This window comes from Camelus dromedarius, chromosome 13 (assembly GCF_036321535.1).
Source record: "Camelus dromedarius isolate mCamDro1 chromosome 13, mCamDro1.pat, whole genome shotgun sequence".
Taxonomy (NCBI): domain Eukaryota; kingdom Metazoa; phylum Chordata; class Mammalia; order Artiodactyla; family Camelidae; genus Camelus; species Camelus dromedarius.
Window position 1 is genome coordinate 21,301,826 of NC_087448.1, and position 26,685 is coordinate 21,328,510.

Here is a 26,685-nt window from a genome sequence, read left to right on the forward strand (position 1 = left end):
ATAATAAATGTTAGTTATAGAAGATATTTGATAAGATCTCTCTATATGAACTCTCATCCTTAAGGCTCTCAAACTTTCCTACTTTTAATAAACATGTTTCCTTAAGCCACTCCTAGAATTATTATACTGTTTTATTTAAAAACAATCCCCATCTCCTGAATATAGGATCTCTTTACTCTGCTGTTCAATCAGTCAAGCGCTACTGTTTATCGGTGAGTAAAAAACAATTTTTTTCACAACAGTTTTCAACTTATAGTTATGGCATTTTCTTATATTGTTCACCTCTTCTGGACTCATTTGTTCCTATATTTTGTAATTTTCTATTTTGATAAACCTTTCAAGTATAAAAAAATAACCATTCTTTCTTACCGTAATTGATATGTCTTATTATATTTAATAGCCCTTTATATTTAACAACACACTGATACGTATTTTACAGTGTCCCAAGGCTCATTCTGCCTTGTCTCCTCCAAATATCATACAAAAATCTTAATGAAATGTGCCAAGCTTTATACCTCTTGTAATTCTCCACTGAGAAGAAGAACAGTGCCTTATCAGTGTACAGGAGGCAAAACTTTCACGTCTACACTCTTAAGGTTTTCCTCTGGGCCTGAGAATTAAACTAACATAAGACAGATTAACAGGAGAAAAGCTTATAGATACATAAGTTTTATGTGACACAAAAGCCTCCATAAGGAATGAACAGCCAAATAAGTAATGAAGTCTATTAAGTTGAACAAAGAAAGGCAATTGTGGAAAAGTAAATGAATTATGTGGTGAAGCTAAAGGAAAATAAGAATTACTTTAACAAAGTCTGTTTGTACAGAATTCTCTTGGTCTCAGCTTCCTGTCCTTGATGATAAGAATATTACTTTGCTTCTTGTATAGGTGTTACTGAACCGGGCTTGGGTCTGCTTGCCTGCATGCAGTAAAGCCAATCTATTGACAGCAGGTGGTGGTGAAGGGAAATGTGGGGTTTATTGCAGGGCAGCAAGCAAGAAGTCCAGGAAGTGAGTGCTCAAAAGACCCAAACTGCCCCCTGGCTTCCAGGGAAAGGTTTTTAAAGACAGGGTTGGGGAGGAGGGGTGTGGGATGTGTGATCAGCTTGTGGACATTCTTCTGATGGGTTGGTGGTGAAATAACTGGGCATCAACATCATCAACATTCTGGTTCCAACTGGTCTGGGGTCTACATGCTTGTGGGCAACATACAGTTAACTTCTTGCACCCAGTGGGGGTTTCAGTATCTGCAAAACAGCTCAAAAGACATAGTTCAGAATACTTTCTACAGCCCTTGAGGAGGAAATAAAAGTCCTTGACTTTGTTTAACAGCTACACTAATATTATTTTGTCTTGCTGTACTGTTTTCCTTCCTGCGTTTTCTCACTTCTCTCATTAAATTTATTCTTTGGAACTTGGAGAAGGCCTAGGAGTCTAAAGTTTGTCTACAGGCAAGTGGCAGACCAAGGACACAGAGGCAGGGGTGGAGTTCTGTCCTGGGTAGGCCCCAGAAGGTCCTGCTCTGTTGCATAGGCAGGGCATCTTTCACAAGGGAATTTCATCTCCTGCTCTTAAGAGAAAGAAGGATGGTCAGAGTGTTTTTCTTGAATTTTTCATTTTTCAAGTGCCTTTAACTCAAAATAGTCAACATGCCAGAGCAGCATATTTGGAGGTGGTATATTCTGCCAGCCTTCATTAGTCAAATGAGTCCAATAAAAATTGAATGATTATTTAATTTGAGAAGTATGTATCAGAGGACCATAAATTCTTTTTGCATTTTGGGGTCCTTTGCTGAGTGAAGAAAACACAAAATTACTATCAGTCATTAGTATTAGTCAAAATTTTATCTGTGATATCAGTGCAGAATTCCTTGGCCAAAACTAGATTTTAGCAACTCTACAACCTAAATCTAGATCTTGTCAAAAATATATCTACAGAGATTGCAAGGAAGGAAAAACTCTATGAAAATATATCAAATCTACTTACACTATTACTGACAAATATCTCAGGCCAGGAAACCCAAATCTTTTTGTTTCTTATCTCCTTTTCTTTGAATCTCAGAGAATGTTTACAAAAATTATTGTAAGAACAAGTAGCTGGAATAAGGACAAAATGGCAGACAGATAGAATCAGATGAACAGCAAGGAGCAGCATGTAGCTTCCAAGTTTAGCACTCAGGTGGACAAGGCTCCATAGATTCTTTGTCTCCCAGGCCTTTCACTAAACAGGGTGTCATTTGCACAAAAGAGAGATGGGGCTCAGGGGTGAGGTGGTGGTGGTGGGGGAAATGGCTGACTTTATAATGTGTCTACCAGAAAATAGAAAAGGAAATAACAAGGTGTATCAACTTGATTTTTAAGATAGTGTAAAAAATTAACACACAGAAACCTCTGTTAAGGAGAGCTGGGATGCCAGAATGGGTTGCTTCACACCCTGCAAAGATAGCAGAGCCCACAGGCAGAAGGATTCTTCTTCCCTGTCAAGGACTCAACCGATAAAAAGCCATGGACTCTGTTTGCTATGAACCTCCAACTTCCTTTTCCCTTCTATAAAAGAGTTCTCCTTCCCTTGCCATGTGGGGACTTGCACATGTTTGCAGACCCCAAATTGCAATTCTCTGCTGATCTGGAATAAACCCATTTTCCTGGAGAAATACCTGGAAGTCTATTTGTGTTTGATCAACAGTTTGGAGGGACCAGAGAAGATGCCCAGGGCTCCAGGATTGGTGAGAGAACAGGTGAGGTACCCATAACTGAGCCCATTGTGCTCACTGCTTATCTCACAAACCCTGGAGTCTGAAGGTATTCCTTTCTCTTGGATCCAGGTTCATACTCTATTTGTATTTGAAGCTCTCCAGGTTTTATTCAGGATCTGTTTAAAGGTTTCATCTTTCTGGTTAAGGCCTTGTTTTGTATGTGAATACTCATTTGGCACATTGGTCTGATTTGAGATCAGACTATTTCACAGAAGCTGGCTAGTCTTCAACCCATTCCTTGGGGAACAAGGGTTGTTTCTCTGAAACAGTGCCAAATTTTTCAGCCTTCAGCCAATTTCTTTGGAAGGGCTGTCTTCTGGAGACTCCCTGAAGAAAAAGCATTTGGCCTGGCTCCTCCAGGACCACACTGTCTTCTTAAGACTGGCTAGGATGATTTGTAAACTGTTCAACTTGAGCCAATTGTGCTGTAAACTGTTTAAGCTGTTTGAAAATTGCATTTTTACTCTAGAGGAAAAGCCTCTAGGAAATGGGATCCTAGTATCTAAGTGTCTTGAGGGGGCCTTATACCCTCCCGAGGGACCCTGGCCAATTTTATGTTTAAAAACATGGTACTTCCTCAGGTCCATCTCTAACTGAATGGACCAAAATGACCGGAGGCAATTTAAAATATCAATGGCCATTATGGAGAATTTTTGACCCAAACTTAATTTCCTTAAAACTGTACTGGATTACAACAGCTGAAAAGTTTCCAGAACTGAGTGGAATGCTTACTTCAATCAATATTTTGAAGCTTCCCAGCGTTATCAGAAATCTAAGATTGCCTCTCTGCAAAATACTGATTTAAGATTAATGGAGGCAAGCAAATGACAAAGGAAGATAAAATGGCTCCCGAAGCCTCAGGCTCTTCTTCCTTGGCTTATTTGTCCCAGAGTCTGACGCTGGCACTATCTTGTTTCTCTCACCTCCTCCTGGCCAGACTGCCTCCAGAGCCATCATCCTCCCTCCCTCAGCACTGCCTACACCTCCTCCTACACCTTCACGCCCCCTGTACACATTCTCTTGCCAAACTCCCCCTTTTCTCTGAAACTCTCCCCACTCCCTTTTCCTCTGAACTTGTCAGAACCTGTCCCTTTAAAATTAAGCCTTATGAGGATCCAGAGGCTAAATCCTTGATTTTTTTATACTCCTTGGACTAAAGCTGGACTGTAAGCCATAGTCAAAGATTTTCCCAAAGTAACCAAATATCCTCACAGATTTGCTGAGGAATCTAATACAGTCATCTAAACTTTTCAACCTGATTTCTCTGACTTACACTGGCTAGTTCATATGCTTATTGGTGAAGGACAAGCCTAGCATTGGATGAAAACTGCTAACTGAGAAAGTTCTGAAAGGTCTCTAGAATTACAACTGGGAGACCAGCGTGCTAACTTATTATATGTTCTGGTTCAGGCAACAGTTAGGCAACTTAACTGAGCAATTCCTATAGCTTTTCCAAAGCCTATTGATTAGAACAAAGTGTGCACACAAAAATCTGTTGAAACTGTTAATGATTTTTACTATCAACCTCAGAATGTTTTTTAAAAAAAATTCAAGTCTTCCTTCAAATGTTTATTCCACCTGAGTAGTTTTTAACTCTATGCTTATTAATGGAGCTGAACTGGGACCTTTCCCTTCTAGCAAAAAAAGGACCAGGATGGGATGGGAAACTATGTCTTTATCAGATTTAGTTAATCTAAAGAAACAGCTCTCTTGCACTCTAGATGAGACACCTCTAAGGAAGACTGTCAAACTTCTAAATCTTCAACTCCAGCAAATTAAGCTCCTAAATGAAATCAAATCCTCCTAGTTTCTGCTTTATTGCAAAGAGCCAAAGCATTGCAAAGGAGATTTTTACAAATTTAAGCACTTTAGGCACCTTCAGCTCTCTAACCAGTGTTTCCAATGTTCTCTCAATCTTCAATGATGGGGCTACAAGGAACTACTACAGGGGTTCCTCCCAATCCCCCCTCTTGATTGGCTTGGAGAAACATTTCTCCACTTTGGGGATGAGTCTCTTCCAGTCCTGACTGACACCAGAACCACACTCTCAGTACCCGACCCTGCTACTAATGACACTGCTCCTGCCTCAGTACTAAAACAGTTCAAATAGTGGGAATCTCTAATGAAACTCGAGAGGTTTCTGTCTCTGAACCTGTTCCCTTTTGTTTAAACCCTTTGAGAGGTACTCACTCTTCTCTCTTTAGGTTTTCTCTGCCCCTATACATTTATAAGGCTGAGATTTCCTAGAGAAGTATCATGTTGGAATTACTTTCTCCCAAAACAAGGAACTAAATCTAGAAATTGACAATAGTAATCAAAGTAACCAAATAGATTAATTAAATGACCCTTTGGCATCTTTTATTTGCTCCATCTCTGAGCAAATAAAAGCTCTCTAGAGCAGATTCTGGCAACATTGATCATTTACAACTATTGAGTCAGCTACCACTTTCCTTATGGGCAAAATTTCCAACTGATGTTAGCAAAATTCACAGCACATCTCCCAGCAAAATTTAAATAGACCCCTCAAAACCTCTTCCCAGAATTAATCAATATGCTGCAAGTCAAGAAGCCCTACAAGGCATAAAGCCCATAATAGAAGTCTCAGGTCTCATTATCTCCTGTACTGGCCCTGTAACACTTCCATTATACCAGTGAGAAAACCTAGGGGCCAAGGGTGAAGGTTTGCCCAGTACCTTAGAGCAACAAACAACATTGTTATCCCTTGATACCCTTTTGTTCTTAACCTTCATAGGTTACTAATATCCATTTCCGCTGGAAGCAAATGCCTTAGTAGAATTCATTTATGCAGTACCTCCTTTAGTATGCCAGTGATGACGATAGCCAATACATTTTTGCCTTTACTGGGGAGTAAAAACAATTTACCTCGACAGTAATTCCTCAGGGTTATACTGAGAGACCTTATTTCCAGAAAATCCTAAATTCTGATTTGGATAGTTGAAACAAGGACTTCAACTTTGTTGCAATATGTGGATGATTTGCTTACTTGCTCTCCTTCTCAAACCTCCCTACATGAAGATAGCATCCAGTTGCTAAAGCTTTTAGCCTTAAGATGACCTAAGGTCTCCAAGGAAACTGCTGCTTGCCCAAACTCAGGTTCAATATTTAGGGCATCTGATACCAGATTAAGGACTACAGACTGCTACACCCAGATAGATTTTATGGTGTCCTAAACCCAAAACGAAGTGCCAGCTGTGAGGTTTTCTCAGGACAGTTGATTATTGCTGAAATTGGATTCCAAAATTTTCTCTTATGGCCAAACCCCTATTTGTTTTACTCAACAGTAATAATCCTGAGCCAATTTTATGGGAAGAACTGGATGATACAACCTTCAAGGCCTTAAAGGAGAGTCTGATGAACTCATCTGCCCTTCAGCATCCCAATGATCAGATTCTCTTTTTCCTTTTTGTATATGAAAAGGGGTATATTCACCCCAAAACACAGAGACCACCACTGACCCATAGGGTATCACAGCCAGAAACTGAACCCTGTGGCACAGGGATGCACCCCTTGGCTTATAGCCATTATGGCCACTGCCCTTTTGGTTAAGGCCACTAAGCAAATTGTGAGATCCTCTTGAACTGTTTTTGTACCTCATTCAGAAGCTCTCCTGACTTATCACAATCAACATTTCTCAGGCAACTGCCTCATCTCTTACAAAGTCCTTTTGTTAACTGCTCCTCACATAACTTTTATTTTGTAATAATTGTAACCTGGCTACTTTTCTCCCTTCCATCACTGATGAAGTGCCTTATGACTGTTTAATGCTGATGAACTACCTCTTGACTCCTTGTGATGATCTATAAGAAATTCCATTGGGTAATGCTGACTACTCATGGCTCACTGATGGTTCCTATTTAAAAGTGATTACAGTAATCCACTGGGAATGCTATTACATTTCCTTTTGAAATTGTTGAGAAAGCATCTCTACTTATTGCTACTTCAGCACAACAGGTTGAATTATATACTCTTATATAGGCTTATATTTTAGCCTAGTACCAAAATGCCATTATTTATACTGACAGTAGGTATGTTTTTGGAGTAGCTCATGATTTTGGAATATTGTGGGAGCAACGTGTCTTCCTTACATCCAGTGGAAATAAAATTTAAAATGTCCATGATATTCAGGAGTTACTGAATGCAGTACTTTTAACTACCACTTTAGCTATCATTAAGATTCCAGTGCATTCTAAACTTGAGTCTATGGAAGCTAAGGATAATCACCTTGCTGGTATTTCTGCAAGGAATGTTGATCTTAAAGGGATCAACAGCAGCCAAACCTGTCACGGTCCAAAAAAATATTTATTTCTCCAAGTAATAATTTAGAAAAACTGGCTAAAGAAGCCCAACAATTGTCTTCAGAAAAGGAAAAACAAGACTGGAAAGTCAACAATTGTAGGTTTGATAAAAAGAGAAAGCTATGCTTTGGACCAAGTAACAATCCAGTCTTACCAGAGACTCTAAAATTCCTACTTCGTACCATTGTATATGCATTAAACAATTAATCTACTGACAAAGTGATAGCCTCCATGAATAACCACTGGTGGGGACACATTAACAAGGCTTCAAAAAGTACCTGCCTCACTGTCCAATTTGTCCAAAGTACAACCCAGAGAAGCCTGCTTGTACTGCTTTCAGACATTAAACTGCCTAATGGACCATTCGACCATTCAAGGTCTGGCAGGTGTATTTCATACAACTTCTTCTAATGGATATAAATATGTTTTAGTCATGGTCTGTATGTTTTCACAGTGAACTGAAGCCTTCCCTTGCAGTTAGGCCACTGACTCTTCAGTGGTCCTGTTGAAAAAGATTATTTCTACTGGAGGATCTCCTCTCAAACTCCATAGTGATCAAGGAACCCATTTTACTGGTCAGGTGATTCAACAAGTCTGTGCTGTTTGGCCAGTTTTATAACACTTTCACTGTGCTTGCCACTCTCACTCCTCTCCTTTAGTCTAATGCAATATGGCATTATTAAGACTCATTTGGCATAATTTGTAGAAACCCTACAAATATCTTGGCCAAAACCACTGTTGTTGGTCCTTTTAAAACTCAGATCCACTCTTTTGGAACTCAGAGACTTTCATCTTTTGCTATAGTCACATTATACCCAATGCACATGGCTCCCCCTTTGACCCACATTTATAAAAGGAGAGATATTACAATATTGCAAAGACCTAATTGCTTCTACTTAAGATAACCACGTTTTAGTACAGCAATCCCTTCACAGTGTGCCCTCAGGAGATGAAACCTTCAGCATCACACCTTGCATTTTGGAGATTTCATCTACTGGAAAAGACCCCTTCAGAAGAACTCCCTTTGACCTTGCTAGGAAGACCCCTATCAAGTAATGCTAACCAACTCCTGTGCCATCCAACTCCAATGAACAGACTCTTGAAATAACATGACATGCCTAAAGAAAGCACCAAACCCTGGCTAGATCTGCATGTCATCTGGTAACCTAAAAGTAAAAACTTTCCAAATTGAAGCAGATAACATCTGATGATACAGCTTTCCCAAGATTAGGCCTGTTGGAAGTTTGCTGCTAAATCTTTGATAATGACATAACACTTCAGATGATCTCCAATGTCTATGAACTTGGTAACATATGGGCTTCAGACAGAAAGTATTGAGAGTTCTCTCTCCTGTCCCTCCTTGTTACCTGAATGTGATCTTAACAGACTTCCTGTCTGTGCACTTTCCCTCTGATGTGAGACACTACACCCAGGGAAGGTACTTCCATTTTGAGAGAGAGAAAACAGCTGAAACTAGAAAACCTGACACCTGATCAGTGAGGTTTCCAAGAAAAGACCTTGATCAAAAGGGGAAAATGTAAAAAGTTAATAAACAGAAACTTCAATTAAGTAGAGATGGAAGACCAGAAGGGGGAGTTCTCATGCCTGTGATGACAGAAGAGCCCAGCAGGAAAAAGAAAGAATCCTCTTCTTTCCTGGCAGAGACTAAGCCAATGAAAAGCCATGGACACTTTGTTTACTAGAGCCCTCTCAATTTTCTCTTCCTCCCAGGAAAAGTGTACTCCGTCTGTTGCCTTCTGGGTACTTGCACACGGCTCACTGTGCTTGTTGGCCTCAAACTGCAACTCTCTGCTGATCATAAATAAACCCATCTTTGCTGGAGAAATATCTGGCAATCTATTTGTTTCATATCAGAAACAGATTTTGTGAACTGTTTTGTGAACACAGTTACCTGTGAAGTAACAGATTGCTCAATGCCCAATCAATTAGAAGGCAACTTCTATTCCAAGACCATACTCAGATATGAACATAAAATTTGTGGTGAAAATATTCTGACTCATAGGAAAAGGCCAAAGTATTAATCCACCATTCACTACTTCACTTGATAGCTCTACTTAAAATCTTATAAATGTTTAGACAATTTCTCTTTACTGTTTGCACTGAACCTTCACTGTCTTACAGAATTTTCCCCATCTGAACTCATTATCTGTAATACTCTGAAATGCACATTCAAAATATTACGTTTCATGGTTAGTAGTTTTTATTTTCTTCCTTCCACAAGAGCATATTTTCTAAAATTTTCTGCAGCAAAAATGTGTACTCTTGTCTTTTGAAAACTGATTTATCAATAATTTGAACTAATTCTATTCCTAAATATTACACATCAAACAAACACATCTGCTTCCTCATGAAGGTCCACACATCAAGGTTTGAAAATATTATCTCTCTCCTGAGAGCATTCTCGTGGCTTCATGGTGATAATTAACACAAGAACATTTTTTAACATAGATGCTGAACACACATAGGAAATTCATTTTAGGCAGCAGTAAATAGAGAACAAATCACAGACTCTGGTGATCCTTGTATCTTTCATTATTTTATATTTCTAAACCTTATTCAATTTTATAATGTTAACCCCATGTTCAATTTTAAATTATGAATTAATAGATCCTCAAAGTACTTGGTCTGATCATAGTGTAAAAGTGATGTAGGTAAATTTTTCTTAGCTCTTCTTTTTAAAATGTAACCTTAGACACTCAAAGGAAACTTGTCAGATATAAATGTAGCTTGTATTTATTTGATATAATCAAATGCAAGCTTATTTATTGGTTATAATTTGTTATTTAGGTTATTCTAGATAGATGATAGATAGACAGACAGACAGACAGGCAGGCAGACTGGATCCCTAGCTCAAGGAACTTAACACTGTAAGCAGACTGCACAAAATACTGAGCAAGTTAGGAGAAAAGAGTGAGTAATCAGGTCTGGAAAACAGTTGTATCAGAATAAGCACATACTCTGCTCTTATTATTCTCTAGTTACTATTTTACAAAATATACTCAAACGGTGATCTATTTATGGTTAATATCAAACAGCATCTAGCACAGTCACTGGTTCAGCTTCCACCTGCCTGCCAGTACAACATCTGGAAGGCTATCATGCATTCATTTACCATAATAATGATTAAATAAGTCCCTATTATGTGCCAAACATTGTAAATTTTGTGATTCAGCAGTGAGCAATACAGAGTATACCACACATTAAGCCAGTAAACCTACACATACATAATATTTCATATACCGGTGTCCTATGAAGAAAATAACCAGGGTCAAGAAAATAGGGGCCAACGGAATGAGACGGGATTGTTTTGGCAGAGGATTTAGAGAGACTTCTCAAGAAAGAGATCTTTGACCAGACCAGCTAAATGGAAAGGAGTGACCCTTATAAAGATACACAGAAGGAATTCCTGGAAGAAAACAATCAGCACGCTTAAAGATTCTGAGACAGGATGGGATCAGCATACTTGGAGGACAGAAAGAAAGAATGTGGCTGAACTGTAGTTTATAAGGGGGAGAATGGTACTGGGTGATATTGTAGAAGTAGATAGTAGGTATTCCACCAAAAATAAATTGATAAACAAATGGGGGACTTTAACTTTTACTTTAGATATGACTGGAATCTATTGAGATTTTTTAAAAATGGAAGATACATGATCTGAATTACCCTGGGGGAAGGGTAAGGAACAAATACACTGCCTGACTAGCAACAGTGTTTGCAGGCTGACCAGTTAGGATGCTACATTTGTAACACAGATGGAGGATTAGGATTTCTTGAAATCAGTGTTTGCTGTGGACATTGCAAGAGGTGTCTGGCTTCTGGATATGTTGTGATCATAGATAATTGGTAATACAGATATGGGAGATAATGAGGGAAAGGAGAATCTTGGATTACTCTGAAATTGTGTCCTTAGGTAGTATATAATGGGTGACTGTATGAATAGAAACCCATTTGGATGCCAAATGGATATTTGAGAAAGTCCATTTGCTTTTGCCCTTGATCACAACCATTCTCAACACTTCTTTTCTCTGCACTGAGCCAAATACGCTGAACCAGGAGAGAAGCTGACTTTTGAGGGCAGCCTCCTTTGGGCTCACTTTCCAGGACACTTCTCACTGAGTTCAGTCAATGGGAGGAGGATTTTAATGATCTCCTAAATGCTACTGATTTATAAATATATATGTTTCTAGGAAAAACAGCTATTCTCCTTTTCATGTCCATATATGCATCTTGCTTATCCAGTGAATACCGAAACTCAAAATATTCCAGACTGAAAGTCCTCTGGAAACATGCTTGCCTTCCTGTTTCTCTCTTGATGAATCACAGTACAATTTGGTTAATTCCAGAATCTCAAACCTATGACTGCATCTGATTGTCTCAGTACCGACATATGGGTTATTAAAGTCAAATTAATATAAGCCCAACATATTTTTACTAAAACTCTTTAATTCTTCACATTTGCTAACTTTCATAGACACATGCCATTTATCTCTTGAAATATTTCTCTAGCCTTCTGGGTCTAAATTTGTTCTCCAACTTATTAACTGAATGGCCCTACTATTTGGAAGTATGTCATCTATAAAATCTTCAACAGCTTCTCAACAGTCTAGGATAAAGTCTAACTGTCTTCTATCTGCACATAAAACTTACTATTTTGGGGTTTTGCTAACTAACATTTCATTCTCAACTGCCATCATACACACATCCCCATCCTTATGGATCACAAACACACACACACACTGGAATCCAACTGAAAAACTTATATTCAATTTTAGTCATACACAGCATAGTTTGCATCGACTCTTTGCTTTGATCACCCTCTCTCTCTTGTGTACAATACCTTTTCAACCTAGTTCTTAACACCTATAAATGCAATCGGTTCAAGACTTGCTTCATATGAAATGTTTTTTGTCCCAAATACAATTATTTCATTTATTGTCAATGACTCAAAATGAATCCACACCTCCATATTTATACCTCTAGCATTTTCTTACAAATACTAGTTTTATTTCTATCTCTTCTAATTAAACAGAAAACAACAGTATCTTTTCCAATATCCTGGTTGTTAAATCTTAGGCTCATTCATTACCTTGGATGTTCCATTCTGAAACCATAAAATTTGATGGAGTTAAAAAAGAAATAGTTACAATAATTTATTCAGGGGTATTGTTGTGAAAGTCCCCCAGTGACAGTGGTCCTGACACTGCAGCAGCACTGGCTTACAGAGCACAAGCTTCCGCAGCCAGTCATAATGATAACCTCAGGCACAATGCCTTTTATCCACACTCTCCAAACCTAAATCGTTCTTTTTTTTTTTTTCAGTTACCTACTAGAATATTTGCCACTTCACGCACCTTCAAATACTTAGATCTACTTAATATGCATTCATGTACTTTTCTAGTTAATTTAGCTAAATTTTACCAAGAAAAAAAAAAAAAACCTTGACTGAAATGCCTTTATACTCTGAATACCAAATAATTATGCTTATATCACTGAAGCTTAATTTTTTACCTGCAGACTATATAAATGAATGAATATGTTTCCTCCTTAAAGATGAACAATGTGAAAATTTTAATATTCATCCAGTGCTTATTTTAGGTGTAGCTTTTTGCAACATGCTTTGCAGAAATGAACTTATTTACTCCTAATCTCATTCTGGTGAGGTAGGTATTATTTTCTCTGCTTTACTGTGTAAGATATGGAGGCATAGAAAAGTTAGTTACGTGGCTCAGAGTCACATCAAGTAAATAGTGAAGCTGTGATTTGTACTTCAACATCTGTCTCCAGGACCATTACTCATTTCATTTCCCTATACTGCCACTTAAAGCAGGATAAAAACTATGCTTTTTGTTTATTTGTATTTGTTTGTTTATTGAGATCATTATTAGCTTAAGCAATAACAAACAAGTACTCTTTGCATTTTTTAACATTAGATTACACATTTTCTACCGTCTTTTGCTGAAAATAAATATGAAAAATCATACAGGTTTATCCAAATTTAGCAGAGAGGCGAAAATAATTTTAATGATCACCTTTTCAACTGTTTGGTTCTCCTATTAATCAGCATGGTCCATAAATGAATCAGTTGATATTAATAACATCTAAGAGAATATATGCCATAGAACTCTAGAATCTATCAACCCTCTTTAAATGAGCATCATGTTTCGTGAATTTGCATGTCTTACACTGGAAATGTATAAATATTTAAACATATCTTACTTTATTATATATAAATATATATACAATATGTACATATATACATGCATATACATTATAAATGGCTATATGTTTTATTTCCACATAAATTAGATTTTTAGATCCTGTATCTTTATACAGACAAAGTCTAAGCCAAAATAAGAATTAGCTTGGCTTAGCAGATGCAGAATACCGATGAAGAACTCTCTTTTGAATTTCCTCCTAAATGCTCTTACAGTAAGCCTTAGAACTGCAGGAACAGAGAGTTCCAAGGCCTTGGAACCATGACAAAGACATCTTCCCTTGAATTTTACATCATTTATTTCAGTTAACTACAAAATGTCAGAAATGAAAAGGACACCACCAGAAATTTTCTCAGATCTTAACTTTTCACCCCAATTATGGCCTTAAGAATAAAGCACAAAATAATTCAAAAAGTACAAAACAAGAAGTAAAAAGAAGCTATCCAATTTCCAAAGGACTTGCTTTCAATTGTACCTATTAGAGCATTATCTTCTAAAAATCAATAGTTTGCTATCATCATTTTTTCTTCGCTTATCAAAAAGCTGAAGCTACAGAGTTTGTAATCCTGAGAAATAAAACTCCAAAACTTATCTGAGATATTGTTGAGTATGTCCCAAGTATGTGCATGCAATGTTTACCCACATATTCACATCCATTTATTCAACATAAAAAATTGTTGAGGCAATATTATATTTTGAAGTCTGTGGTCTGCAAAAACTTCAATAATTATGCATATGAATATGTACATATATTACTTAAAATATACACAGTATTGGGTGTCTATGAACTACATTGAAGTTATTGGCAATCACAGACATAAATCATTTCCTGAATGAACCATTAAAATATTTATTGAGTAATTAATGTGTATTAGATGCTAATGATTTTGAAATAAATTTATTCACATGTGAAAGAGAAGGAATTTTGTTGGCTCAAAGGGAGAGGCAGGATTCAACTTGGTAGGTTTCATGTTAGTTTTCTTTTCTAAACCTGAGGGGAGGAATTGAAAGCTGGGAAGGAAGGGTTACCATATGGGGAAAAACACAGAAAAAGAATAGTAATAAAATTAATGTCTGAAATGATCTAACATAAATTCTTTATCATACTAGTAGTTACATAGAATGCATTTGCTTTTTGAACACATTATTCTCCTAACCTGTATTCTCTAGATTCCTGTTCTGATCTGTTCTTTTGCTTTCCAGTCCTGCTGCTTAGCTTTTACTCTCAGACTTCACTTCCTTGTTCTCCTGGATTTGACACCCGTTTTCTGGAAGCCAGATTCCCACTACTTTGATTTAACAACAACAACAACAACAACAACAACAACAACAACAACAACAACAACAACAACAACAACAACAACAAAAGCCCTGGAGCCTTAAAGAATTCTCCAAGAGGCATCAGAGTATGGTCCTCATGAAAATCCATTCAGATCTATTGATATTTATGTCATCCTCATATTTGATTGATATTCAGGTAGAAATATTTGAAGAAATGAAAACTTAGATTCCCCCAAATTTAATTTTAAAAATATACATGTCAGCTTGAAAGAGCACCTGTCATGTCAAACAGAATAAATAAGAAAAATACCCAAATAGGGACTTGGTATAGTCAGTTTTTAAACCATCAAGAGATAATTCTAAAGACTTATAGAAATGAAAAGCAATGATTAAAAATTAAGAAATTCCCTTCTTCAGAGCAACACTGGAAACATTCAATCAATGGATTAATATTTACCATGTTTTGAAGGTAAGAAACTTATTATTTTTGATATGGAATAGTCACAATAAAACAAACACAACCTAAGCCACAAGAATCCTCAAATTATTAAACAATGAACATCACTTAGACTATATTACCTATCTAGGATAAATTGCAGGTCACAAACAAATGAAGATATTAAAAGTATCTTATTTCTGAAAACAGTAACAAATATTCTACAGGCAAAAGAAAAAAGCTTAGAAGACATTATAGATAACTTACATCTGAATTACTGTAACAAAACATACAGGAAACAGCTAGAGAGAGATTTATAAATCAGAAATTATTTTTTCAGAAATAAGTAATTTAGAAAACTATAATCTCAGGCCCTAACTCCAAAAGACAAACTCCCAAAAGATTTAATTCCAAACTATTAATAAAATGTGCCATTCAAAATATGAAATAATAATAAAAAAAGATAAATCAATGAAAGAAATAACAAACAATTGGGGTAAATCATAAAATTTCAAATGTTTCATCAAATATATATTCAGAAATAGATTTTTATTTTTTAATGAAAATTATCACATTGTTTCATCAAAAGCTTCTTTGGGAAAAATTCCTGAACTAAAACAAAACTTATCATATATCATATTTGAATACACTGTAAATTTTAGTCAGTTGCAAAATATTCTGGAATTTGTTTAATTAACAGAATTAACAGTAATCTGAAAAACACTGATCCTTGTCTTATTTCAATAATTTAGCTAATACAGTAAAATATGTCTGTATGTCTTCCTTCCTTCCCTCCTTCCCTCCCTCCCTCCTTCCTTCCTTCCTTTCCTTTCTTTCTTTCTCTCACTCTTTTTCTCTCTCTCTCTCCCCCTCCCTCCCTCTCTCTATCTTTCTCTTTCTCTCTCCTACCCCGATCAGGAAAACTCAGTTAAATCCTTAAAATGCAAACATAAAGCAAAAGCCAGACAAATGAGACTTGGTAAGCACTCTATTTGAAACTAGGTTCCTCACCAGGGTCAAATCTAATAATTTTCCTTGCTCTTTTTCCACTTTATAAATCAAATACTTCTGTGTCAAATTTACTGTGTAGATCTTTGCTATAACTCAAATCATTGTTTATGGATATTACTTCTCCTCACTAACTTTTCCCCTTAAGAGAAACAAACACTGATATGGGAAGAATCTTCACCACATAATTTAGCAAGTAATAGAACAATTGTTTGTCTCAAACTATTTCATCCTCTTATCAGAATATTTTCTATACTACTTTGTTCTTAAATCGTAGACAAGCTACTTGCTGTTATTGCCAAGGAGTAAAAAAGTGGGAAAAAATTCAACTTAACTTGAAAATAAATTTCCAGGACAACAAGAGAAAATAAATATTAATTTAAAATAAGAAATACATAAGTGAGAAGTGAATTTGTTATACAATAATATGAGATTAGAGATTTTAACCATTAGTTTTCATATGTGACTAAGATTTCTAGGAAAAATACATTTATGTTTGAATATGCATATTGAATACATAAAATATATACTGATTCAAACATATTTATTCAAAAACAGATATATATCATATATGTGAGATATATGTGAATATACGTGTGTGTGTGTGCGTGTGTGTATATATATATATAAAGCTTCCATGATGAATTCAAGAAAAATTAAAATACAGACTAAAGACACTGTACTATTATTTATTATTTACTGCATCACTAGCACTTCATCAATCATCCAGAACAAAATCTGATTAACTCATCGACATGACTCATATTGGAGTGCAAGGTCACTCAAAATTTGATCGATTAGAGCCATTTTTCACTGTCTGCCTGAAAGATGCTTCTATGGTTTATTCACTTTTCGAGGCCTCTAGATGGTGTAGGCAACTCTATTCTATTTTATTTTGATAGACATTATTTTCAACTCTTCCATCAAGAAATGATCTACACTTAAAATCTTCTACACTTCAGTTAACTGAGCACTATGCTTTCCTTCCCCCACCAGTTAAAAATAATCTTAACTCCAGCAAGAAGATTTTAGTATGCCATATTTTTTTCTTCCCATTTACAATATTCTAAAATGGCAATACTGATAGTTATTTGTCATCAGTTACCATGTGTTGCCAAGAGTCATTACAATCTAGGGATCAGTATAAAATTCAGAGAATAAAAATCTGGCTCTTAACTTGGTTACACACAAGGTAGGTAAGTTGTGTAACGTCTATTTTGTCCATTTTGTCCATTTGTTAAAAAAAGTAATAAAATCCTAATAGAGATTGTTTTGAGCATTATGTAGTATTTAATACTATTTAAAATAGTATATATTAGATTATTATGTATATGTTCACTCACTGATAACAGTATTTGCAAAAGTCTATTCTGCCTACAAAAGTTTAACACCAATTCAATTATTTGTATGTTTTCAGAGAGTTCTGCTGCATTTATGACTTTGTTTATGCAAGGTGTCACTTAATTAATTCCGTACAGCAATTAAGATAATACCACACCGGAAATACATACTGCTTTTTTACTTAAAATATAAAATCACACCTTATATTGTATTTCAACTCTAAAATATGAATAATAAAGCCAATAAAAATATTTTTTATATTTGTGTATTAAAATATTATGTTCAACAGACACTGGAAATATTCTGTTATCAAAAGATCAATTTAGTTATAAAAGTAGAAAAATATTTGATTTGTTTAGCACAATATAATTTTTATTAATCACCATAATTTTGATAGGTAATATAGCATTTTAAAATGGCTTATTACTGAAACCGTTTGAGAGTATATTGAGAAAAATAAATTTCAAAAATCATCAAGTTCCTTAAAATGAATTAAGATGTACTTTCTCATTCCACTCAACAGAGCTATGACATTAAATTTTCAAAGATTTGGATATGAGTCACTTTCTACTAACATTTATCTGCAATTCTTTATTGATTTCTTTTCTTTCTTTTTTTCTTTTTTTGTTATGGCATGATGCCCTGTGTCTGCTGATGCTAATGTTTATCTAAGATCAGCATTTTTTCTATGGGATTCTGCAGTGTTTATTTGTTTTTTATTTCCTTACTGCTGCAACACAACTGTCTATAATTTAATTTATTCATATTATCTTCTTCAAACTACTATAGATTTAACTCTTTATTGTGTAAATAAAGTCATAGAGTTCTTTCAAAAGTTTTCAGATTTTGTCTATTACTTTTAATAGAAAATCATGCAGGTTATCATCAACTTATTTGAAGACACATGAAATGAAGAATCTTGGATTGTGTTTCACTGTAGAGTCTACTTTTTACTGTATTTTTATGATGCATTTCCATGTGTATCTACAATAATACATTAAATTCAAATAAAAATTACAAAGATGTACATTTATCAGAGCATTTTAATACTATCAAAGAAATTATGGATAATAAACAGATCTTCTGATGTATTTAGTAAAGTATTTTCTTTACAGCATACCAATACCAAAACTGGACATATTCAAACATTAATATTTAAGATAACATATAGTATGCCTATAAATACTAAAAAACAGGTGGCTACTTCTGTTTTTGCTATCTCTTTTCGCAAGTTTCACTGTCACATATAAATATTTTTAGAATATAGAAAAAGGTTCAGTAAAGCTTCCAGGAGAATTGTTGCAAGATTAAGATTAATCATTAGAAACACTCATGGTATATGTGATAGAAATATACTCACATACAGTATTTCAAAGATTAAAAGGTGTCTTTCAGTTATTATACTGCCTCTCCACAAACATAACCCTCAACAGAAACGTAAAAGCAGGGAATAGGAGTGGGGAAGGGGGCATTCTATATTACCAAAGGAAAGCGATAATAAAGTTTCATTAAATCAGTGCATGCATTTTGTAAGTAATTCTAAGTCAATTTTATAACAGTTTATATCACATCTTCCCTCTAGATTGAAAAAAATAGTTATGATATCTATTTTTAACATACTACTGTTCCAAAACTGACAAAAAACTGACAAATGGATTAGCTAAATATTACCTGTTTGTTATTTTTAAAGTTATTATTAAATTAATATTGTGATACACAAACTGTTTAAAAATTGACTTTAAGGATCTGCACTGATTATATTGAATTCACTGTGACTACTGTCAAAATATCTTGTTGAATTAATCTGTTTCTCTTTGCATTCATCATCCCTTTACTCAGCATATATTTATTACATAACATTTACGTGCACAGTTATGCTACAGGCACTGTCCAATTATTTGCTTATATGCAAATATTTTAAGAGTAACATCCTGAATATTGCTTAAGGTTGCATCCAGGTTTTCAATGTTTTAAAAGAAAAATAAATGATCAGCTTAAATATTTTCTCCTTAAATATCTATAAACTTTAACAGCACAGCAGATCTCATCAGCATATAAAAATAATCTATTACCACTGTAAGATGAAATTTTCTCACAATTTTTGAAAAAATATATGAACTTAAATCTCTAGTAGTAATATGGTATAGACAGCAAAGGCCTGATAAAAGAAAAAAAATACAACCACATATTTCTACGTTAAGATGACATTCCATTATGGCCCTCTCTCTTATGAATTTCAGTATTCATTTCAGCCTAGCCTAAAGCTATCAAGAATTAGTATAGTTAACTTCATCTTAGTTTTTCTTCTATTATGATGAGTCTTAAATGTGTTTCTCAATGCATTTCAAATAATTAATTATATATAATTCAACCTTGCCTAATCTTTTGCTTCCGGTAACTTCCCCAAAATTGAATTCAACATTTATTCAGTAAGATAAATGTCATCTATTCTCACATGAACTTTTTAGCAGCATCAGACAGCATAAGGTGAAAAGCCTTTATCATTGGATTTTAGTCTTCATCAAGCCAAACAGTTAATTAGATTTGAAGTATACTTTAATGATCATATCTGCCATGCTTTATTTTTCAGGAAGGCCCTTGACTCTGCTTATCTTCTTCTTTTTTGAATTTTATAGACAGTAAAACAATATCATCAATGTTCCACACTTCATATCTTGCCTCAAATAATTCTTTAAAACTTGTATATTTTTGTCATTATTTAGGAATTTTTCAATGAAAGTGATCTATGATTTACACTGTCATAATAATTAATGACACTGACTTAGGCACCAAATGTATGAACAATAAATGGCTAAATGAAAAAAAAATTTAAGTGACTCAATTCAAAAAAGAACATCTTTTAAGATTCACATTGGGATTATAATAAAAAATAAAATAACCCATTAATTTAGGTATATCACAATATAAAGAGAGGACAGTAAAATACAAAGTTTACTATTGTTATGGACTGAATTGTGCCGCCCCCCAATTCATATGTTGAAGTCCTAATCCCTAGTACTTCAAGACTGTACTTGAAGATGAGACCTTTAAAGAGGCAATTAGGTTAAATGAAGTCTTAAGGATGGAGCCCTAACCAACAGATCTGGTGTTCTTATGAGTAGAAGAGACACCAGGGACGCACATGCACAGAGAAAAGGCTGTGTAATAGCAAGAACACCGCCATCTGCAAGCCAAAGAAAGAGGCTTCGGGAGAAACCAAATCTGCCAGCACCTTTAATCTGACACTTTCAGCCTCCAGAAATGTGAGAAAATAAATCTCTGTTGTTTAAGTCACTCAGTCTGTGGTATTTCATTATGGGAGCACTAGCAAACAAACACAACTGTCAAAACAGTATCTTCTTTGCAATCTGGCTCTGTTACATGAATAATTATTATTTCTTCAATGAAAATATATAACAAAGTCTGTTATCTAATTACTATCACTTCATGTCATTTTAAAATGACATGACAAACATGTTCTAATTCCATATTAGAACTTCTACAATGCTTTCCTAATCAATGCAAAATCTCTTATTACTCAAGATTATGCTATGTTATACAGAGATTAATATAGTATTTCTTTTCTAAAATTGCTCAATAGAGAAATAAAAAACTCATTTGAATTTAGATTTTAATAAATTACAAATAGAACTTTTAAATAAAAACTGAAGTATGTACCATTTTAAATTTGAGAGGATAATATCTCAAAATATTAGCAAGAAAAATAAAAACATTAGCAATGGTAACTGCAATTTTTAAACTCCAATCTCAAAGGGCTTTCACAGCTAATTAATGCCTATCTTAATAAAATTCATATCCTCTGAAATTATCAAATACTTTTTTCTTCACTACTAGTTAAGTTGCCAATTACTTTCAGGCCATACAATGCCCATTAAAATTTCATGTTGTAATTTTCAGTTCTATCTTCTTTTGCATACCTGAAAATTCTGTTGTCCTCTTAAAAATTTGTATTTCCTAAATGTAAGATTTTTTTCCTATGTAAAGTTTTCATGTTTAAAGAAACTGTGCTAATAAAAATACTGTCATCTGCGATCTTGCGAATAAGAAACTGAACTAACAGTCATTTGATTGATATCTAGGCCCACTCTCACACACTTACTAGCTTTGTAGCTTGAGACAAGTCATTTAACATCTTTGAGGTCATCTATTCATCTGGAAATTACCATTATTCATCTGTGAACTAACCCCTAAAGGATACTTGATTGCATTAGATATACCAAACAGGGGTTGGTAAACTCTATTATTCAAGCAGAAATTATTTTAGAGTGATTAAAGTATTTTGAATTACTTAAAATAAAAGGAACTATAATTTGCGTATGATGATTCTATTGCTTTGATACTGATTTTTTGCATCACTTTTATTATATTGTTGTTATATGTTCCAGGAGAATAATTTATTTCCCTAATACACCCAAATTAAAACGGTTTAGCTGTTTAGCACATAGTCACTATTTAAAAATTGTAACAGCAGCTCATCATATGCATCTATGGCTAGTCCAATAGCAGTAGGTTCTTTATTCAGGGTAAGTTGAGTGGTAGTAGGACAAACTCTTCCCGAGGCTCTCTTTCCAAAAAGTGAGCTTTCTATTCTACTTCACGTGAGATATTAAAAGTTGAAAAGGAATAAAAAAGCACACAGTTCCAAAACTGAGCTACAAGATGACCAACTGACTGACTTATGCGGGGGAATGTGGAAAACTGGTTTCATGACTCTTACTGAACTGTGAAGGCAGAGTAGACCGAACAAGATCATTTTTTTTCTTTTTAATGGAATTTTTAGAAATTCTATGAGGCTTTCCCATCCCCAGTTTTACTGAGAAACAATCGACATATAATGTTGTATCAGTTTAAGGTGTACAACACAATGATTTATGTATATATTGTGAAATGATCACCACAATAAATCTTGCTAACACCCCTATCACCTAACACAGTTACAATTTTTTTTCTGGTGATGAGAACTGTTAAGATGTGCTCTCCTAACAACTTTTAAATACGTAGTAAAATATTATTAACTGTAGTCACCATGCTGTACATTACATTCCCAGAATTTACTTATCTTTTAGCTGGAAATTTGTACCTTTTGAACACCATAATCCATTTCTCCCACTCCACCCCCACCAATCTGTTCTCTGTTTCTATTAGCTGATTTTTTTTAAGATTTCACATATAAATGAAATCATACAGTATTTGTCTTTCTCTGTCTGACTGATTTCACTGAGCATAATGTCTTCAAGGTCCATCCATGTTATCACAAATTATAAGATTTTTTTCTTTTTATAGCAGAATAATATTCCAATGATAATGTGTACATATATATATATGCCACATATTCTTTATTTATTCATCCACTGATGGACACTTAGGTTATTTCCATGTCTTGTATTGCACACAGTGCTGTAATGAACACAGAAGTGCAGATATCTCTTTGATATAATGATTCCATTTCCTTTGGATATCTACCCTGAAGTGAAATTGCTGGATCATTTGGTAGTTCTATTTTTAACTTTTTGAGGACCCTCCATACTGTTTTCCATTGTGGCTGCACCAATTTATACTCCCCACAACAGTGCACAAGTGTTCACTTTTCTCCATGTCCTCACCAACACCTGTTATCTCTAGTATTTTGGATGGTAGCCGTTTTAACAGGTGTGAGGAGATACCTCATTCTGCTTTTGATTTGCTTATTCCTGATGATTAGTGATGTAGAACATCTTTACATTTACCTGTTGGCTATTTGTATGTGTTCTTTGTAAAACTTTCTGCTAAATTCCTCTTCCTATCTTTTAATAAGATTTTGTTGTTGTTGTTATTGAGTTGCATAAGTTCACACATTTTGGGTATTAACCTCTCACTAGGTATACGAATTGCAAATATTTTCTTCCATTCCATAGGCTGCCTTTTCATTTTGTTGATAGTTTTCTTTCATATACAGAAACTTTTTGGCAGATGTAGTCCCACTTGTTTATTTTGTTTTCGTTGCCTTTACTTTGGGTGTCAAATCAAAAAAACCAAAAACCAAAAAACAAACAAACCAAAAAAAAATAATTGCTGAGACAGATGTCAAGGAGCTTGCCCACTATATTTTCTTCCAGGGGTTTTATGTTTTCAAATCTCACTTTCAAGTCTTTAATCTATTTTGATTGTTGTGAATGATGTAAGATAGGGGTGCAGTTTCATTCATTTACATATGGCTGTGTGGTTTTACCAGCACCATGTATTGAAGAGACTATCCTTTCCCCATTGTATATTCTTAGCTCCTTTGTTGTAAATTAACTAAACATATATGTGTGGGTTTATTTTGGGGTTCATTATTTTTAAGTAACATTGTCACTATCCTCTATATATCTTTTTACCCCATTTAGATGGGAAGATGTAAGGGTGCTCTGATGGTTAATTTTATGTGTCAAGTTGAGTGGACTAAGGGATATCCAGAGAGCTGATAAAAATGTATTTCTGGAGTGTCTGTGAGGGTGTTTCTGGAAGGGATTAGCATTCAGACAGATAGAATGAAGAAGACTGCCCTCACCAATGCAGGTGTGCATCAGCCAATTCACTGAGGGCCTCAATAGAATAAAAAGGCAGAGGATGGGCTAATTTGCTCTCTATGTGAGCTAAAAATCTCCTGCCATCCTCAGATTTCAACGCTCCTGGGCCTTTGAACTCGGGACAGGACTTACATCATTGTCTACCCTGGTTCTCAGGCCTCTGAGATTGGACTGTATTTATACTACTAGCTTTCCTGGGCCTCCAGTTTCCAGATTTCAGATCATGGGACTTCCCAGCCTCCATAATTGTGAGACCCAATGACTCGAAATAAATCTCCTTCTATAGATTCGTATTAATTTTATTGGTTCTGTTTCTCTTGACTACCCTAATATAAGTACTTTCTTTTTACAGTCATCCAAATGAGAAGACTTTCGTGGGATCACTGGAAAATTTATGTGAGTCCTGCAGTTTTAGTGGGTATTGCCTTGGAATTCTACAGGTAAGAGGCTGACCTAAGTGACCTATGAAGGCTTAATAGGTTAAGACTGGAACTGTACCTTCACCTCTAGCTGGGAAAAACCGAGCATACCATAAAAGAATACAACTGAGGTTTCCTCGTATCTCATTAAAATATCAGACAAGAGTGGGTTTGTAACCCCAGCAAAAGGTAGACCACTAGATGTCTAGAAGTTGAACGGGAATCATTAGCTCCCAGCTAGATGAGATGCATCGCCCATATCAAATTGGAGTTGGGAGATCTTAATGAGAAACATTTAAGAAAACCACAAAAATGTTCTAATGGAGTAAGAATAGCTGAGATGCAATTCAAAAGGAATCTCCACATGTGTCTTTGCACAAAGACATTCTCTATACTCACATTCTCTGTTCTTTTTGTTCCATATCTGTAGAGGGGTGGGCAGCCTCATGAAAGGAGGGGAGAAATACATAAAGTTATAAAAAATAGAATGAAATCCTCTACCCAAGTCCAGTTTCTTTCCTCCTACCCTACTCTCTAGTGCAGGCTTTGCACTTTGAGCATGGAGGAAAAAGAAAAAAAACTTTTGATTGGCTATCATTATGACACTGGAGTGGTTACTGTAATTGCTTAAATGAGCATGTGATTGGAGCTTAAAAGCCTGGAAGTCATTCTATTACTTAAGAGAGAGTGGAGAAGATTATGGAACTCCATCTAGTGGCAAGGAAAAAACTGGCTCAGAGAGTAACTAGAGCAAAATGATACTCTTCTGTATCAATAGAGAGTCCCTTTAACAAATTCATTATACTAGGCCATGTGCTGTGAATAATTTATCTCTTACATTTTAAAAAATGCTATATTTGCTTTTTAGTTTGTTTGTCTTCTGGATCCTGTAGAAAATAAGGAAGCTAAATTAAAGAGGAAAAAAAGCAAGTCAACATTCAGTGCATTTTGCCTACTCTGGCTGAGGCCTTAAAATGGAAACTTTCAAATCTGGCAGTCTATCCTTTACATGATCTAAAAAGACCCTAGTGATTATTTGGAGAAACCACTGCTAGTGGAGCTCAGAAAAATAGAAGACAAATGCTTCTCGAATTTTCCTTCTCATTTTTACAACTACCTTTTATTGAAATAAATATTACTGTGAATTACAATGCACTTAAAGGCATCCATTTTAAGAGTACACATCAATGAATTTTGACATATATATACACCCAGGTAATTATAACCACAATCAAGACACAGAATGTAGCCATCTGTTAGCGTTGGTGGCTTTCTCTTCTATGCCATCCATGGCAAAACTAGCTTTGTGTCCCTATAAATGAGATTAGCCTTTTAAGTGTTCCACATAAATGGAGAGATACAGTATATACCCTTTTGTATTTGGCTTCTGTCACTTAGCGGAATGATTTTGAGAGTTATTCTTGTTATTTCATGCATCAATTACAGATCATTCTTTTTATTGGATTATTATATTATATGAAATAACTAAAATTTGACCATTCATCTATTGATAAACATTTTGGTTGTTTCTTATTTTCAGCTAATATAATAGAAAACATGCAATAAAATGTACAGATATTTGTAAGAATACATATTTTCATTTATTTTAGGTAAATATTCAAGTCCAATAACTAGATTTATGGTAAGTATATATTTAATTGTATAAGGAACTGCTAAAATATTTTTCAAAATGGTCATGCTGTTTTAGATTTCCATCAGCAATGTATGAGTTTGAATTAACTTATATGCTTATCAACACTTGGTTTTCTGCCTTTTAAAATTTTAGCTATTCTAGCGGTAATGTAGTGGTATCTAATTGTAGTTTTAATTTGCATTTCCCTAATGACTAATTATGGTAGGCAGCATTCCAGTGCTTACTTGCCATGAGCATATGTTCTTTGGTGTATAAATTCTTTGCCCATTTTTAATTGGGTGGTTTGCCTTCTTATTACAGAGTTATAAGATTTCCTTTATATTTCAGATTCAAGTCATTTATCAGATATCGATATTGCAAATATTCTCTTCCAGTCTGTGCTTTCTTTTACCTTTTAACAGCATTTATGAAAAACAGAAATTTTTAGTTTTATTGAAGCCAAATTTATCATTTTTCTCCAAATGGTCATGGGTTTGGCCTGTTTCAGGATCACAAAGATTTTCTTCTTTCAATCTAGAAATATCATAGATTTAGCTTTTACTTTTCAGGTTCTATAAATCGTTTAAATTCAACTTTTGTTCATATTATGAAATAGCAGGTTTTTTTTTTCTTCCATGGGGGTATCAAGTTGTTTCATCAGCATGATTGAAAAAATTAATCATTTCTTCCAC